The sequence below is a fragment of the Gopherus evgoodei genome, chromosome 6 (genome assembly GCF_007399415.2).
Source record: "Gopherus evgoodei ecotype Sinaloan lineage chromosome 6, rGopEvg1_v1.p, whole genome shotgun sequence".
In the NCBI taxonomy this organism is placed as follows: domain Eukaryota; kingdom Metazoa; phylum Chordata; order Testudines; family Testudinidae; genus Gopherus; species Gopherus evgoodei.
Window position 1 is genome coordinate 20706176 of NC_044327.1, and position 16462 is coordinate 20722637.

The following is a 16462-nucleotide window of genomic DNA, read 5'->3' on the forward strand; positions in this document are numbered from 1 at the left end:
TGACACCTATACAAAGTGAGCATTAAAAGCTACCTAATCAGAATACTGATCGTGGCATTTTACATCCACTTCGCTAAGGTGGAAATGGCTGTGCACAGTGCAAGACAGTGGAGAATCAGGATCACAGTGTGGACTGTTATCCATGGTCCCTTTGCCCCCTCTTCTATCCCCCATGAAAAGAAGAAGAGAGGGAAAAGCAAGCAACTACTCTCTGGAAGCAAAAAATTCCAAATCGTGTCTGTGCCCAAGTCTTTATGACGGCGACTGCTGCTGCTCACTGTGGATGCTACATTTTTCCTTAGTCACTTTTCAAGGTAGAACTGCACTTTAGAGGAGTTTTTGATTTAACAATTTCTTTTTATTATTTCTAACTTGTTGCAAATCTCAAAGCTGTGTGATTATCCTAAGGGATGAGGGAAGATTGTGTTTATCAGCGTGAGGTTCAGAAAAGATCTGGCTTGATTGAAGTAGAGTAGCAACGGGAGGGTGATACTGACATCAAGTGGTTAGAAGATTATTCAGGCTGGCATAGTTTAGAAGGGTTTGTTAGGAGGTGAGAACATGCAGCGAGATTGCAAATATCAGTAAGCTCTGCTGACCTTTGGATTGCCTACTGCCCAGCTCTGATCATCATGTGGGTGGGCAGACTTGTTGTGGGTTTGTGTTCCAGAGACTTGTCCTTATTCCTTTCCTCTCGTTGCACATCAGTATGAAAGGTGGTGGTTACAGGCTGTAACCTAAACTCCTCGAGTTCATCGCACAGCAGGAAGAAGGCAGGTTTCAAAGGAAGCTGTGCCTCATTTTATGGGCAGCCGGAAGTGGTTTTGATTTCTCCAGGTCTCCTTTGAACTGTCACTGAAATGTATGTGGGCTTTGTTGTACTGTGGTTGTGTGATGGCCTGTCGCAGTGTTTCACTTCCCTTTGGTAATATCAGTGACATTTTTTTATATGTGCAGAAAATATTTATGGTCAATTCTGTTGCTTTGGGAGAGGCAGATAACATGTTGACAGCTTTATTGAACCAACAACAAATCTATAATACCCCAGCTTTCAGCTCTAATAATCTCCTTCTTTGGAAGAGGTGACTGGAGGAAAATTTTGTCCTGAAAGCTTGTGAATAATGAATTATTTGTTAGTCCAATGAGAGGAATCATCTTGTTATCCTTGTCTACTTTGTTGTTAAATTCCCAAAGCCTCTTTGTTAATAAAAGCAGTTAGCTGGTGTCTAGGAGGTGGATTCCCCACTGCCTAGTCCAGAGTGAACCTCTCAGAGCTCTGTGGGAAAGTGCCAAGTCCTGTCATTTTCAGTCCATTCCGAAATGAAAGTCAAACAAAACAAGGGGATCCATAATACCCCTCTGCCAGCTTCCTCCTCCCAGCAGCCGTCTCCTGTTTGTGTATTGCATCAGGTGAAGAGAGAGATCTGGGAGGGGAAAGAGGCTGCTGCCCGTTGTATCGCTCTGAAAGTCTGAGGTGCCGAGCACAGCTCTGATATAAGTGGGATTGGCCAGTGCTCAGTCTCTCTCTCGGTCCTAGTGGCATCATGGGAGCACAGCACAAAATGGACCTGTTTGCTTCACTATTGACAGAGTGGGATGGTGAAACTCAATGAGGATTTAACACGTGCTGCTGCTCCTCTGGTGGGTCTGCACTTTGGCCAAGTGTGAAAGGTAGAGGGCAGGAGGCAGTGGTGATCAGAGGGAGAAGGGAGCGATAGCAGTAGGTAGCCCTTCCACACCACTGGGAGGTGAGGAAAGAGAGGGTAGGTCAGGACTGGTCGATGTTTGTCAGAAGTAAGGATGGTGAAATGAGGCTGACATCACTGTGCTTGTGCAGCCTAGACCTTTCATCAGTAACGTGAGCTGGGGGACCTGACCTGCTTCTTGCCCCATAGCACTGGGCACGGAATTTCAGGTAATGGTGGAGCAGCTCCATGCCACCTGGATCTTGATAATTTGGCCAGGAAGGCAGATCACTTGTGGGGTGAGTTATAAAGAGCACAGTGCCAATTCACAGACTAATTTCCATCACTCATTCACACAATTGACTCTTTTCTGCTTTTACACATGGTTACACACCTCTGAGACATAGGCACTTCAGGAAGAGATTTTATGGATACCCTACTGAAGCATTATTGAATAATAATGCCTTTTTCTTAGTTTACCAGACATATTTCCTGCTCTGAGTACATCTGTACATAAGTACCATGCAGTGTTGACTGCAGGCAGTAGTTTATGATTTGGATTGGTTGTTAAGGTTTAGATTTTGGATGCCCAACGTGAGTGAACTTAGGTGCTGACATTTAGAAATGCAGAGCATCAGTTGACTTGGACAAGAGTTACAGATGCTTGCCACCTCTGCAAATCAGGCCCTACGCATCCCAAGTTAGGGACCCCAGGTTCATAGCCCAGTGAAAGTTTGGACCTAAGTGTTGCCATGTGAGTCAGTTTTGCCTTAGAGGTTAGAGCTGATGCTCAGGCATCAGAACTTTTGGGTTCCATTCCAAGATCAGTTAGTGACTCCTTGGGAAACTTTGGGAAACTTTTCTGTGCCTCAGTTTCTACATATGGAAAATGGAGATCATTGCCACCCAACAATTAATGTATTGCTTGGAAAGCTCTTGGAATAATAGCTGTGCTTAGCTGGCACATTCCATCCATGTTCTGCCTTTCACTGTCCTCACTGTATGAGACAGAATCTTTGGGACATTGCTGTGCCATGGTTGCTACCGGAGCTGGCCCTGGACCAAATTGTGCCCCAGGCAAGGAGTGTGTTTGGCGCCTCCCCCTTCTATTTGTTAAACTTTTGAATACCTTACAGCACTCCAGGCGGATCGCCTGCCCCTAAATCTGGCCCTGGTTGCTGTGTCTGAGTCGCAGCCCCCTGTGCGTGTTCTCTTTTCTATTATCTCGATTCTCCTTATTTTCATTCTGAAAAATTAATCACAGTGGAATTCTAAATGCTCATTCCTTGAAGCAACTGAAATTGATTACAAATGGACATCTGAGCAAAAGAGGTTTATCTGTGCCATGCACTATTGTTGCTACTGCAGTAGTTTTAAAGCACAGCGAGCATTGTTATACTTCTTTTTAAGCTGTCTTTACGCTGCAGCTACCTCTGTGATCATAAAAAGGAGGGAGAAAAGGGTCTGCAAAAATAAACTTTGCATCGTAAAAGTCTGGCTGTTAATGGAGGGATTAATTTACAGCTGTGCATCTCTGCAGTGCACAGTCCCCCATTCCTTTAAAAAACATGTGTCCTTTGTACAGGATTTGAGCTGCCGTTTCCATTAGCAAGTGAATTTACCTAAGGGAATCCAGAGAGGGATTTGTAATGGCAATCCATAAAAACTGTACACATTTCCAAAACTAATCCTATTAAATAACACCCTCTTTAATTTTATATACATCATGCAGACTATTTAGAGTAGGATTTCCATAATTGCTATTAAACACAGATTTTACTGAAGAGCTACTTGAAGGAGTTGAAAAATAATTTCAGGAGGGCCTGTCCTGTTGGATTACTTTTTGTATCGGTTTTGGGTGTTTTCCTTTCCTTTGTGGTTAAAGAAACTGTAACTAGGAACTGGGTGAGTTAAAATGAGATTGTTACTGATTTATAACACAGACATCTGTATATATTTACTCTCATCCCTGGGCCCCCATTAGGGTCAGTCTGTGTGTTTCCTGTGGTCTATGACCATTTCCTTTTGTGCTTTCTGCAGTCATTCTTAGCCATTCATTTGCTGATCTCACAGTCTCTCTCTCTCTCTCTCCCTCCCTCCCTCCTGCTAGCATCTGCTGTTGCTAACACACAGGAATGACTGGATGATGAGAGCAGGACCTGCTATGGGAATGGAGGTGCTGATAGCAGAGTGCTGAGTGGCTAACAAAACCACTTGGCTGAAGATAAGGCACACATCCTTCTGACAGTGTGAAGCCTTAAAAGGTCTCTTGTGGTGATAGCCTCTTGCTGTGAAGAGCAGTTTCCTTAATTTTCCCCCCCTGTTCTCAGTTTTTTTGAATTTTTGTGAAGTGAGATTATAGCATGTCCGAGGCTAACAGTTCTAGAGACCCAGGGTTGCCCGGGGGGGGGGGAGGGGGGAGGCAATTTGCCCTGGGCCCCTCAGGGGCCCCGCGAGCCCTGGCCCGGCGGTGATCCGGGTCTTCGGTGGCATTTCGGCGCTGAGGGGCCCTTCAGTCGCTCCGGGTCTTTGGCAGCATTTCGGCAGCGAGAGGCCCTTCAGTCGCTCCGGGTCTTTGGCGGCATTTCGGTGGCGGGGGGCCCTTCAGTGCTGCTGAAGATGCAGAGCGACTGAAGGGCCCCCTGCCACCGAAATGCTGATGAAGACCCGGACCGCCGCCGAGTGACTACAAGCACTGCAGCTCCCCCGCTTTGCTAGAGACTGAAATTATATAGCCACAAATTTCAAGCTCCTTGCATTCCCCTGATCATATGCCTCAATCCTTGCCTATAGGATTTATATCTGTAGTGTGACAGAGAGTTCAGTCTCTGGGCCCACTCAAGGCTACTGTGTTAAGGTCATCAACACTGGTTTTGATGGTGTTTTTTATTTTTTTGGTAATTTTTTGATTTTCCTAATTTAAAAAAAAAAACCAGACAGTGAAAAGTACAAAAAGCTAAATGGTTTCCAGCTTGTATGTGTTTCCAAATACCACACGTTGCATGGGACTGCCAGCGGAATTCTAGAATTATGCAATTTTATGACTTGTCAGAGCTGCAAGGCCAAGCAACACAAAGCCAGACAACATGAACATAAAATGTTGGGGGGGAATAACAGTAATAAAATAGGAGACTACGGACATGAATAGGGAGAGGCAGGGAGGGTGGGAAGTCGGTGGAGGGAAAATGAGAAAAGGTTTGGTGGAATGGCTGTTTTGAACCATCTCAACTTTTTTATTATTAATTTTTTTTATATGCAACTGTATCTAGAAATGGGGTTTAAGTTTTGTAGACTTCGTGTCATTGCTCTTTATGGCAATAAGTCAGACATGTCTGAATACCGCTGCTCTATTCTGGACATAAGCCTGTTCTTTCCTTTTGGTAAACTCGTGCTTGGCTGATTGCAGCCCTGAAGAACCGGTCTTTGTGAGAGTTAAACCCAGGTTAGTTGGTAGATAACCCAGGATATAATTTTCAGCTGAGGTTTGGCTGCTGAAGCCTATCACTACTGCACTTCTCTCCAGTAGAGACCAGCTCATCTTGTAGGCCCTCAAAAACCATTGTGTGGCACCAACTTTCAGTGACTGTCTACCCATGCTGGATTCAGATTGATGACTTAGCAACCAAAGACTCCATACCCTCTTATGTATCTCTTGGACCATCCAGTTTTTTTTCTTTTTCCCCCTCCCCTCTGTATGATCTTTGGTCAGCAGGTAAAAGGCATGGTGAACATTTTTATATTTGAGGATCAGGAAATAGTAGATCCTGGGAACAATTGCAGTTTTTGGTGAGTTGCAGTTTTCATCTTTGAGAGCAATTAATTACAATATGCTGTGTGTAGACAGTGCTGGGAGGGAAACTAGGTAATCTAACAGCAGTTTGATGATGTGCACATTGTGTGCCCCAACTCCTGCACAAATTGAATTAAATTACCAATGGTGGTTCTCCCCCACCCGGTGGAGCCTTACATTGGGCATAATTATTTTTCATTTAGATTTTGATGGAGAAATGTTTCTCTTCGAAGAGTCACTGAAAAAAATATTCAGTTTCATAGATTTTTAAGGCCAGAAGGGACAGTTATCATCTTGTCTGACTTCCTGCATAACAAAACCCAGAGAACTTCACCAAGTGACTTTGCATCAAGCACATAACTTGAAATCAGAATTCCATATGAGAGACGGTAAGTTCTGGTAGATTGAACACGGGCTGGGAGGCAAGAACTTCTGCATCATAGTTCCAGCACTGATAAGTTATTTAAGTGGTGCTGTAAGTTACACATTGGGTATAAATTGATGAGAAACTGGATAAGAACTAAAGGAGCACCAATTTGGCATTCAGTGGAAGTGCAAAGTTACTTATGCTTGAGGCCTTGTCTAAACTAGAGTTTGGAAGGTGTTAGCTAACACATATTAACAGCCTATTGTAGCCAATGCCGTGTTAAAACTGAGGCTCCTCCCTAGGCTTTCACTTGATCAGTTTAACACATCTTAAAAGGTACACTACCCTGTGTACACGAGAGCGTTAATGCATGGTAGCTAACACTTTCCAGATCCTGGCATCAATCAGGCCTGAGAGGTGAGGGAGTGGTATAGTATCCTATGGGAAAAGTTCTGTAGAATGTCATATGGGTGAAACCAGGGATCCTAACAGACATTCAGTAGGGTTTGTATAGTTTCTTTTTAACCAACGCCAGGAGTTGTATATGGCCTCTTTTGATCTTACCAAAGCCTCAACTCTGTCAGCTGTGAGGCTCTGTTGAAAATCATGTCAAAGTTTGGCTGCCCAAGCAAATTTATCACCATTGTAAGACTCCTCCAGGACCAGATGACTGCCTCCATCCTGTGCAGTGTGTCTGTTCTTGTGCTGGTTGCTCCCTGCTGCTCAGTACCTGAAATGCTGCAGCTCAGGGTTGCTTGGCAACAGACTTTTTAACACTTCCTAACTAGTTTTTCCCGTTGAGTTAGAAAAAAAGAAAAAACCCTTTCATTTGCAAATGTGTTTTGTTGGTGTAGCTGACTCACAGTTGGAGTTCTTTTGTTTAACAAAAGACCCTAGTTAAACTTAATGTCTTTGCCTTCAGGCAGTCTCTCTGCACAACCAGAAAGGAGAAAAGAAAAAAAAATTGTTCTGGCTGTAGTTTTAACCTCCCCCCCCCCCTTCTCTCTGTTTATAAGCAGCTAGCAGAGAAAAAAGAAAAATAATAATCTTACTGGCTTTTGCTTTTAACTCACTGGCTTTTGGATTCTGATCCCAACGCTGCACACCATGTCATGGTATAAATCACCGACTCTGAACCTTAGCGTCCAAAAGATGGGGTACCAGCATGAATCCCCCTAAGTTTAATTACCAGCTTAGATCTTGTAGCGCTGCCACCAACCAAGACCTACAGTGCCTGGTACACTCTGGTCCCCCCAAAACCTTCCCAGAGGACCCCAAGACCCAGACCCCCTGGATCTTACACAAGGAAAGTAAACCCTTTCCCCCACCATTGCCTCTTCCAGGCTTTCCCTCCCTTAGTTACCCTGGAAGATCACTGTGATTCAACTCCTTGAATCTAAAAACAGAGAGGAGTGCACCTTGCCCCCTCCTCTTTCCCCCTCCCCAAGAGGTAATACAGATTCAAGCTCCGTGAATCTAAAACAAAGGGATTCCACCTTCCTCCCCCCCTCCCTTCTCTCTCCCTGTCTCCCACCAATTCCCTGGTGAGTACAGACTCAATTCCCTTGAGCCTCAACAAGGGGGAAAAATCAATCAGGTCTTAAAAAGAAAAAACTTTTAATAAAAGAAAGAAAAAAAGTAAAAGTTGTCACTGTAATTTAGATGGTAAATGTTATAGGGTCTTTCAGCTTATAGACACTAGAGAGGAGCCTCCCCCCAGCAAAATACAATTTAAAATACTTCCAGCAAAATACACATTTGCAAATACAGAAAACAATCAAAAGACTAAACTCACCTTTTTCCTGGTACTTACAAAAATTAGAACAGAAGAGATTTTTTCAGAAAGATTGGAGGACTCGGCTTACGTGTCTGGTTCCTCTCAGAACCCAGAGAGAACAACAGCCAAAGAAAACGCACAAACAAAGACTTCCCTCCACCGAGATTTGAAAGTATCTTGTCTTCTGATTGGTCCTCTGGTCAGGTGGTCCAGGTTCATTGCCTGTAACCCTTTACAGGTAAAAGAGACATTAACCCGTAACTATCTGTTTATGACAGTGTCTACCTCTGAGCCCTTTGTCATCCGAACTGGCATAAAAAAAGGTTGTATACTGGCACGCACCCTTTTGTCCATTTTTTTAGCATCTATGAAAACATTAACCCAATACCTTCTACCACAGGGCATTGGCATCCAATATCGAATTGATGGCAACCTCTTCAACCTTTCTCATCTCCGTGCCAGAATTAAAATAATATTGGCAACAATAACCGAACTCTGGTATGCAGATGATTAATGCTGTAGTTGAACACTCAAAGGAGCATCTTCAAATAGCCCTTAATTGCTTCTCTGAAGCTTACGAAAGCCTAGGGCTAACTCTGAACATCGGCAAAACGAAAGTTCTCCACCAGCCTGTGCCTGGTCAATCATGAGACCCAGCAAGGAAGATCTACATTCATAAAGAAGAACTGGAAAATGTAGAATACTTTGCCTATCTTGGCTGCCGTCTCTCACAGAGGGCAGACATAGATGTTGAGATTCAGCACAGAATCCGCAGTTCCAGCCTTGCTTCTGGCAGACTGTCTCGCCAGGTGGGTGTTCAACCATCACAACATCAGAACACACTAGACTTTTAGTTTATAAAGTAGTGGTAATCCCAACTCTCCTCTGTGGCTGTGAGACTTGAGTAACCCACAGAAAACTCCTGAAAAACCTAGAATGCCAGCATCAGCTCTTTCTTCAGAAGATCCTCAACATAAAGTGGGAGAGTTGTTGCACTAGTGTCAGTGTCCTTAGAGAGGCCAACATCTACAGTGTTGAGGCCCTGATTATCCAGCACTAACTGAGGTGGAGCGTGCACTGTGTGTGCATGCCTGATGTACGCCTACCAAAACAACTTCTGTGCACCCAACTCACCAAAGGAGAAGGGAAATAGGGAGGCCAAAAGAAACGCTTTAAAGACACTCTCAGGATAAACATCAAGAGATGTGGCATTAACACCAGACACTGGGAGACAGCAGCTTAGGATAAGGATAACTGGTGAAGACTTGTCCACTTCTCAAGGATCCTCTCCCACTCTGAACTTTAGGGTACAGATGTGGGGACCTGCATGGACACTTCTAAGCTTAATTATTAGCTTAGATCTGGTAACACTGCCACCATCCAGAAATTTCAGTGTCTGGATCACTTCCTGTCCCCTCAAAACCTTCCCCTCCTTGGGCAGCCTTGAGAGGCTTTTTCACCAAGTTCCTGGTGAACACCGATCAACCCCTTGGATCTTAACACAAGGAGAATTTAACCATTCCCCTCCCTCTATTCCCCCCCCAATTCCTGGTGAGTCCAGATCCAATCCCCTTGGATTCTAAAACAAGGAAAAAATCAATCAAGTTCTTAAAAAGAAAGCTTTTAATTAAAGAAAGAAAGGTAAAAATCATCTCTGTAAAATCAGGATGGAAAATACTTTACAGGGTAATCAGATTCAGCCTTAGGTTGAAAGTTACAGCAAACAGAGGTAAAATGCTCTCAGCAAAAAGGAACATTTACAAGTTGAGAAAACAAGAATAAGACTAACACGCCTTGCCTGGCTATTACTTACAAGTTTGAAACATGAGAGACTGATTCAGAAAGGTTTGGAGAACCTGGATTGACGTCTTGTCCCTCTTAGTCCCAAGAGCGAACAACCCCCAAAACAAAGAGCACAAAGACTTCCCTCCACCAAGATTTGAAAGTATCTTGTCCCCCCATTGGTCCTCTGGTCAGGTGTCAGCCAGGTTTACTGAGCTTCTTAACCCTTTACAGGTAAAAGAGACATTAACCCTTAACTATATGTTTATGACACCACTATTGAGGAAAATTGCCTTGCCCTGGTTGCAGAAAAATGCCAGGAAAGAAAGGAAAGACCGTTGTCACGCAGCAACCACAGCCCAACCCTGTCTTCCACCACCACCTGCAGCATGTGCCAATGAGCCTGTGGCTCAAGGATCGGACTCCTCCGTCACCAAAGGACCCATGAAAAATAAAACCTGTGAAAGGAATCGTCCTCGACCTCGAGGGATCGCTGAGGAGCATTTTAAGACAGGGATGTGATTCTCTATTAAGTCACATAGAATGGTTCCAAAAGTCTGTAGAATAGTTACAATTGTTGATTACTTTTTCAGTAGCAATATGAGTCTTTTCCAAATGAGCAGGAAAGCAGTTAACAAGAGAGTATAAGTTAAAGTCCCTTGTGCTTTAGCTCCTCATCTGTTTATGCCAAGGTTGGATTTGGTTTAAAGAAGAACTTTGTTTCATAGTCCATTTCCTCCTCACCCTTTGATCTTCTTCCCACCATAATCCCTGCACTCTCACTTGCACATACCCTTTTTTTGGCCTTTGGTACAGCACATTTGTTGTTATGGAAGTGACAATGATGTTAAGGCTGTTGGGTAATGTTAAAAAGAGTAATGACCCACATGATCAGCTCCAGTAACAACTTTTGGGGAAAATCCTATAGAATTAATATAAAAATCTTTGTTTTGCGGCTGTTCTATACAGTTTAATAGAGAATTGTAACCCTACTGTTGAATCATACAAAAACAAAATACCAAGGATTTAATTCTCGATTAAATTTGACTGGTTTTAAGGGTAATTTCTATAGAACCCAGTTCTTTTCTTCTTTAGGATCTCAAGAGAGGGGATTAGCAGCATTCAAATAACCAAGTCCAAATTAGTGATCCTATAAATAGCTTCAGAAGAGGCTTGGTGTAAATCTGACACCACTGGCAAACAATCAAAGCAAACACTCATTTATGGTGTAGTTCACAGTTTCCTGGTGGTGTCCACAGTCATATTGTGGGTTATCTCTCATCTTCCAGGGGTGTATGAGATGACAGCATCTGCCATGCAATGTTCTGAAAGGGTTCAATATGGACCATTGTTTCCAGGGTAGGCTGAAGCCTGAAAGGTATTTTGTCGGGCTGGCAATCAGTTGCTTGTTTGAGATGTTAGCTTATCCCAGGATTCTTTCCATGTGCCTCAGGGTTGAGTGAGAGAGCTTTAAGAGCTTTAGTCCTGTTAAATTTCATTAATACCTTATCGGTTTAATCCCTATTAAATTACATGGGATTTTCCAATAAGGAAGAATTGGCTTCTTTAAATAATAGAATTTATTAATTTAACAATTTCCATTTGGCTATAAAGGATAAACTAAAACGAAAGACATAAAACATATTGTATGCCCGTGTCTTGTAGGCTCTCACCCTATCCTGGTACTGGTTATTAATTAATGGCCTGAGTAAACAGCTGTGCCCTGGACTTTGGTGGACTGCTAGGGGAAGCCAGTTCTATATCGCAGCAGAGTATCCTAACTCTCTGGTCTGGGAAAGCATAGGTTTCTCCTTCTCTGTTTGGGAAGTGAGAGAGGTTAAAAGAGGGAGATTGCTTCTGCACTCTTTGCCCTGCATGAGTGATTAAATCAACAGGGCACGGACAGGTATGTGGTCATTGCATCTCTCCAGTCATCAGACCACATCAAGTTTGTGTGTGTGTGACACACTCACACACTCATGCCCGTCACCCCAATTGGGGTATGGGCTGCCAACCAAAGATCTCCAGAGTCCTCTATCCTGGGCCATTCGCTCTAACTGGTTCCAGGTATAGCCCATTTTTTTGCTATCAGCCTGAAGGTCACGTCACCAGGTGTTTCTTGGACGGCCTCTTTTCCGCTTGTCTTGAGGGTTCCACCGCAGTGCCTGTCTGATGATGTTAGTTGGCTGCTTACGTAGTGTATGTCCTATCCAACCCCACCTTCTCCTTCTGATTTCTTCCTCTGCTGGGAGTTGACAGGTCCTCTCCAAGAGGTGGATGTTACTGATGGTGTCTGGCCAACGGATCTGGAGAATCCTTCTGAGGCAGCTATTAATAAAGGTCTGGATTTTCCTGATGGTTGTTTTGGTTGTCCTCCAGGTTTCAGCTCCATGCAGTAGGACTGATTTCACATTGGAGTTCAACAGTCGAATTTTTATTGCCAAAGACAGCTCTCTGGAGCTCCAGATGTTCTTGAGCTGTAAGAAGGCTGCTCTTGCCTTACCAATCCTTACTTTGATGTCTGCGTCTGTGCCACCCTGCTGGTCGATGATGCTACCTAGGTAGCTGAAGGACTGCACTTCTTCCAGGGGGCTTCCTTTCAGTGTGACTGGGTCATTGTTAGTGGAGTTAATCCTAAGGATCTTGGTCTTGTCCTTGTGAATGTTGAGGCCAACCTGTGATGACGTGGCTGCCACTACGTTGGTCTTCTCTTGCATCTGCTGTTTACTGTGCGAAAGGAGCGCAAGGTCGTCAGCAAAGTCCAGGTCATCAAGCTGGGTCCACAACGTCCACTGGATTCCGTTCCTACGCTCGTAAGTGGATGTGTGTGTGACAATTGCAGAACATTTCTGCTCTCAAGGAAGGTTTTGAGGCCCTGCCGACCTAGGTTACATGTCAAAGTCTCCACCACCCGTTTTTTTGTTCCTGTTGTTCAGATGTCTCTGCATAAAGATAAGCTAACTCGCAAACTTAAAAAAAAAAAAAAAAAAAAAAAAAAGACAGTTGCCACCTCCTCCAGCGGGCTAAGAAGCATCCCACTAGCCCCCTCTGGATAATGAACAATGCAGTTGACAAGATAATTAAAAGCCTGGCCTTTTCACCACTTCAGCGCCTATCTTATGTAGCTGATTGTTCCTGGGAGCAATTTGGGTCCTTGTTTTTAAGTGTTACATAACATGCATTAACTACCTCAGGCTCTGTGCCTATGAAAGAATAAGGACCAAAGCATAGAAGTAGTCTAGACGAGCTCCAGGCCCAATCTCTCTTAATTTCTTTGGAGTAATAGTGATCACCACGGCGCCTTACTATCACCCATCTCATCTGTCATGCCATTTTAATCACAAGCGATTGCACTGCTCTTTTAGTTAGTAGCTAATGCCAAGACTCAAAACACTGGCTAATTTTGAGTTTGTAAGTATCCAGTGTGGAAACAGTGCAGTTCAGAACACATTGGATGTTCTGTAGGAATCGGATATTGTGAGTTTTAAGCGACTAGCTAGTGTACAGGTACAAGGTCAGAAACAGGACAGCTTTGGCCAACTGTTGCTCTCATGTAGACCAGTGTAATTCTGACTTCAGTCGGACTGCTGTGGAGTTACTGAGAACAGAAATTGTCACTTGGACGCTCAATCGTTCCTTTGGAGGAGCTCTCAATACTTTAAAGTGCCAATATCATCATCATTGGAGCTTTCTCACAATGGCATTGTGAGTCCCAGATTTATTCTCTCTCAGTGGCATTCATAGCAGCTTTGTCCCATTTCTAAGGTATGTTTTCGAACTGCCAGCCCTATACACTCAAGCTGAAATTTGAAAATCAGACTCTGCTTCCCACTTCTTAAATCGTGACCATTAACAAGCCATCAGCAGCAGTGCCTGCTGCAGTCCACGGATGAGCTGATTTGGGCTCAAGGGCAGTTATTTGCTATTGTTGAGGGGCAGTGTGTTGGAGTAAAGTGGAAGGAAGGAAGGAATAGTACCTCTGTATAGATCAATTCCTTGTCTGTGCTGTCTCTGAGGCCCGCACCCCCCCCCCCCGCGCCCTCCGCTTGCGTAGAGCAGATTGGAAAACGACCATGTTGCCTAAAATTAGGAATCAAAAGATCTCATGTTCCCACGCACCCCCGCCATAAGTACAAATGCAGTAAACCTCAAATAAGCACATTTTAGTGGTATAGTGTGTAAGACCTAATGGTCTAAATGAGGAGAACCTTTTCCAAGCGCAAGCTCTGCATTGACAAAAGGCTTTGTGGTTCACCAGAGTCCTCTTCCCCAGTGAATGCCGCTGGCTTGTTGCCATGTGTGCAGCTTAACGGAGGACAAAGTCTGCTTCCAGTTCAAACATGTAAATTACACCTTGTCTCAGTCCTCTGTTGACAAGAGTCTGCAGCAGAAAACAACTGTTAAACCTTATTTCACAAGGGAATCCTTCCACCATCATGAGGGTGGAATTGTTTCTCAACTGGAGAGTGTATATTACAAGATTGGCTCCCCATCTGCTTAGTTCCTTTATATCATGGCCATCACCATGGTATCTGAGAGAGTTTATTAAAATGAACCTAAAAAGCTTTCAGCTTTTCTCCATGCCACAGGGATTTTTTGTTAATCGGGGTGAGGTTAATGAAGGAAAGCTCAGGTTTAGGGCCAATAAGTGGGTTTGATATTTCATTCCAAAGGGGCTGAGACTTGTGCTCTGATCTCACCTGGGAGCGAGACGCAGATTTGTGGGCTTTGTCTCCTGCATACATAGGTCTCACTTTTGAGCTTGCCAGTTCAGCTGTTCCATTCTAGTGGGTCCTGAGCATGTAAGGTCAGATGTCTCTTGCATTAACTAGGACTGGTCATATGGAGGGCTCACAATCATACTCACAACCTGAACTCCAAACTCACCTAGATTAGGATCTATTGCATTGAGACATTTGTACAGCAGGGGTAAAGTCAGCAGTGTATTGTATGTACATGGTGCTGGAGTTCACATGGTCTGTTTTGAGTGTGAGGAACTGGATGCTTACATGGGGGTTGGTTATCTATTAGAATGGAGAGCAAGTTTGCTAGTGAGCTGAAGCATCTGTGAGTGACTTTCTCCTGCAGGGCTAAATGACATTATTATGAATCAGGGGAATATCTCTTTGTGTGAAACCTTTGAAAAGTGGCTTGTGTCTGAGATGTTATGAGACTTCAAATGTCTGTGACATTTTGGATTTGGTGTGTCTCTGGCTGTTTAGCAGGAAAGACCTGAAGAAAGTGAAACTCGCAGAGAAAATTTTCAACCAGGGTTCATTTTCCCATGTTTGCTCTGCAAAAGTTAGTGAATATTTTGCCATACAAATATTGCGGAAAATTCAGTTGTGCTCGGAGGAGTTATTTAGTGTGTTACATTAGGATACATGCTTTTGAGAGCAGTGACCATGTATGTCTTTGTGTGTTGTGCAGAACCTATCCCAGTGGGGTCCTGATCATAACTGGGCCTTCAGATGCTACAGTCATGCATTAATAATAGAATACAATTTAATCATTAAGGAATAAAGGAATTTTAATCCATGTTTGGTGCAAATCTCAATACAGTCTTCCCTATGGAGCTGCATGGCTGACTCTGTCATATGCACTACAGATGAAATTCCAAAGCTTTGTAAGTAGATATAACTTCATTGCACCTGTTTACACCGCAGTTGCTCCGGCTACCCCAGGTCTGAACTTGGACCTGGTTTTTTATTTTTATTTGTTTGCAAACAAATGGTAGAATTAGAAATCAAACAGACAAAAGTCATTATTGGCTTACTTTAAGGCAACCCTCATGTCTTTATAGACATTTTTGGACTTAATTCAAGTATGTGCTTTAAAAATAACTGGTTAAACACCACTTCTGATAATAAAAGCCATGTGTGATCCCTTATGCTTAAAAAAAAAAAAAGAAACAAAAAAAAACAGGGACCACATACTCAGATAGTTTAAAACATTAGTTCACACTACTCTTGGATTCCTCGGTGCTGCAGAGAATTATCCTGTATAGGTTCTTATATCATCATAATTCCCAGTGTATCTGAGCATCTTCTGGTAGTGCATTGAGTGATGTGACTAACATCTGTCACATGCGGCTTGTTCTTTAATCCTCTTCCCTTGGGGAGAATTGTGTGTGCAATGTAGTCTTTTAGTTTGGTAGAATGTTGTTCATTGTATACAGGCAAGTCTCATCTTACGCCCATTTAATGTGCGCAAATTCAGCTTTGCGCGGTTGGCAAAAACAAAGAGAAAAATAACTATTTAAATACTGTACCTGTAGTGTTGGCGATTCCACCCGCCATTACGCTCAATCTAATTTTGACTATAAGTGATTTTTGCTTTATGTGCTGACAGCAGAACGTAACGCCAGCATAAGATGAGACTCGCCTGTACGATGCTGTGCGTTTATATTGGAGAAGACCGCTTGAAGGAGTGTGTCTTGCACTTGGAGTGGAAGGTAGTGAGCTTTGTGATGGTGGGTCCTTAGTTCCTGTGGGAGTTCCATAGTCTCAGACTAACCCGCCAAGAAAGCTCTGTCTCCTGCACATCCTGGTGCTTTATCTCAGTGCTAGAAAATTCCATTGTGCCTGATGAGTGGAGTTACTGTTTTCAGTGTTCATCCTAGAGCTTTAGGCGATCTTTTAGATATACTGCGCCCTGGCTTGAAGATAAGGACCAGTGCAATTCAATTGCGAAACACCACTTTGGAAATTTCCGAGTGTGTGTGACAAGTCTAATAGCTTAACTGATGTACCGGTAGGTACGAAGTACTGCAGGAACCATGTTGCCTGCATTTTTCTCCTAGATACGCAGTTGAGTTGCAGACCCAAATGTAAAAGCATAACCTTGTTGTGTGTTTTATATTAAACAACGAGTTAGGTTAAGGGAACACTGTTTGGGGAACACAGCAAAAGAAAAAATGAAGAACATGTCCTTTGTGACAGCCATTTCACAGGAATAACTCTTGTATGCCAGAGATGTACTCTGTCACTATCAGTTGTCTTCTGCTCTGCAGAGGTCAGTGGTTGTTCTAGCTATAGTTGCTGTTCTATGAGATTGTATTT

General features: G+C 43.5%; 1 protein-coding gene across 4 annotated transcripts in view; it reads left to right on the top strand.

Annotated features, from left to right (window-relative positions):
- MOB3B (MOB kinase activator 3B) overlaps positions 1–16462 on the top strand; it is a 158648-nt gene that overhangs the window by 63145 nt on the left and 79041 nt on the right. The gene's annotated exons all lie outside the window — the stretch shown is intronic.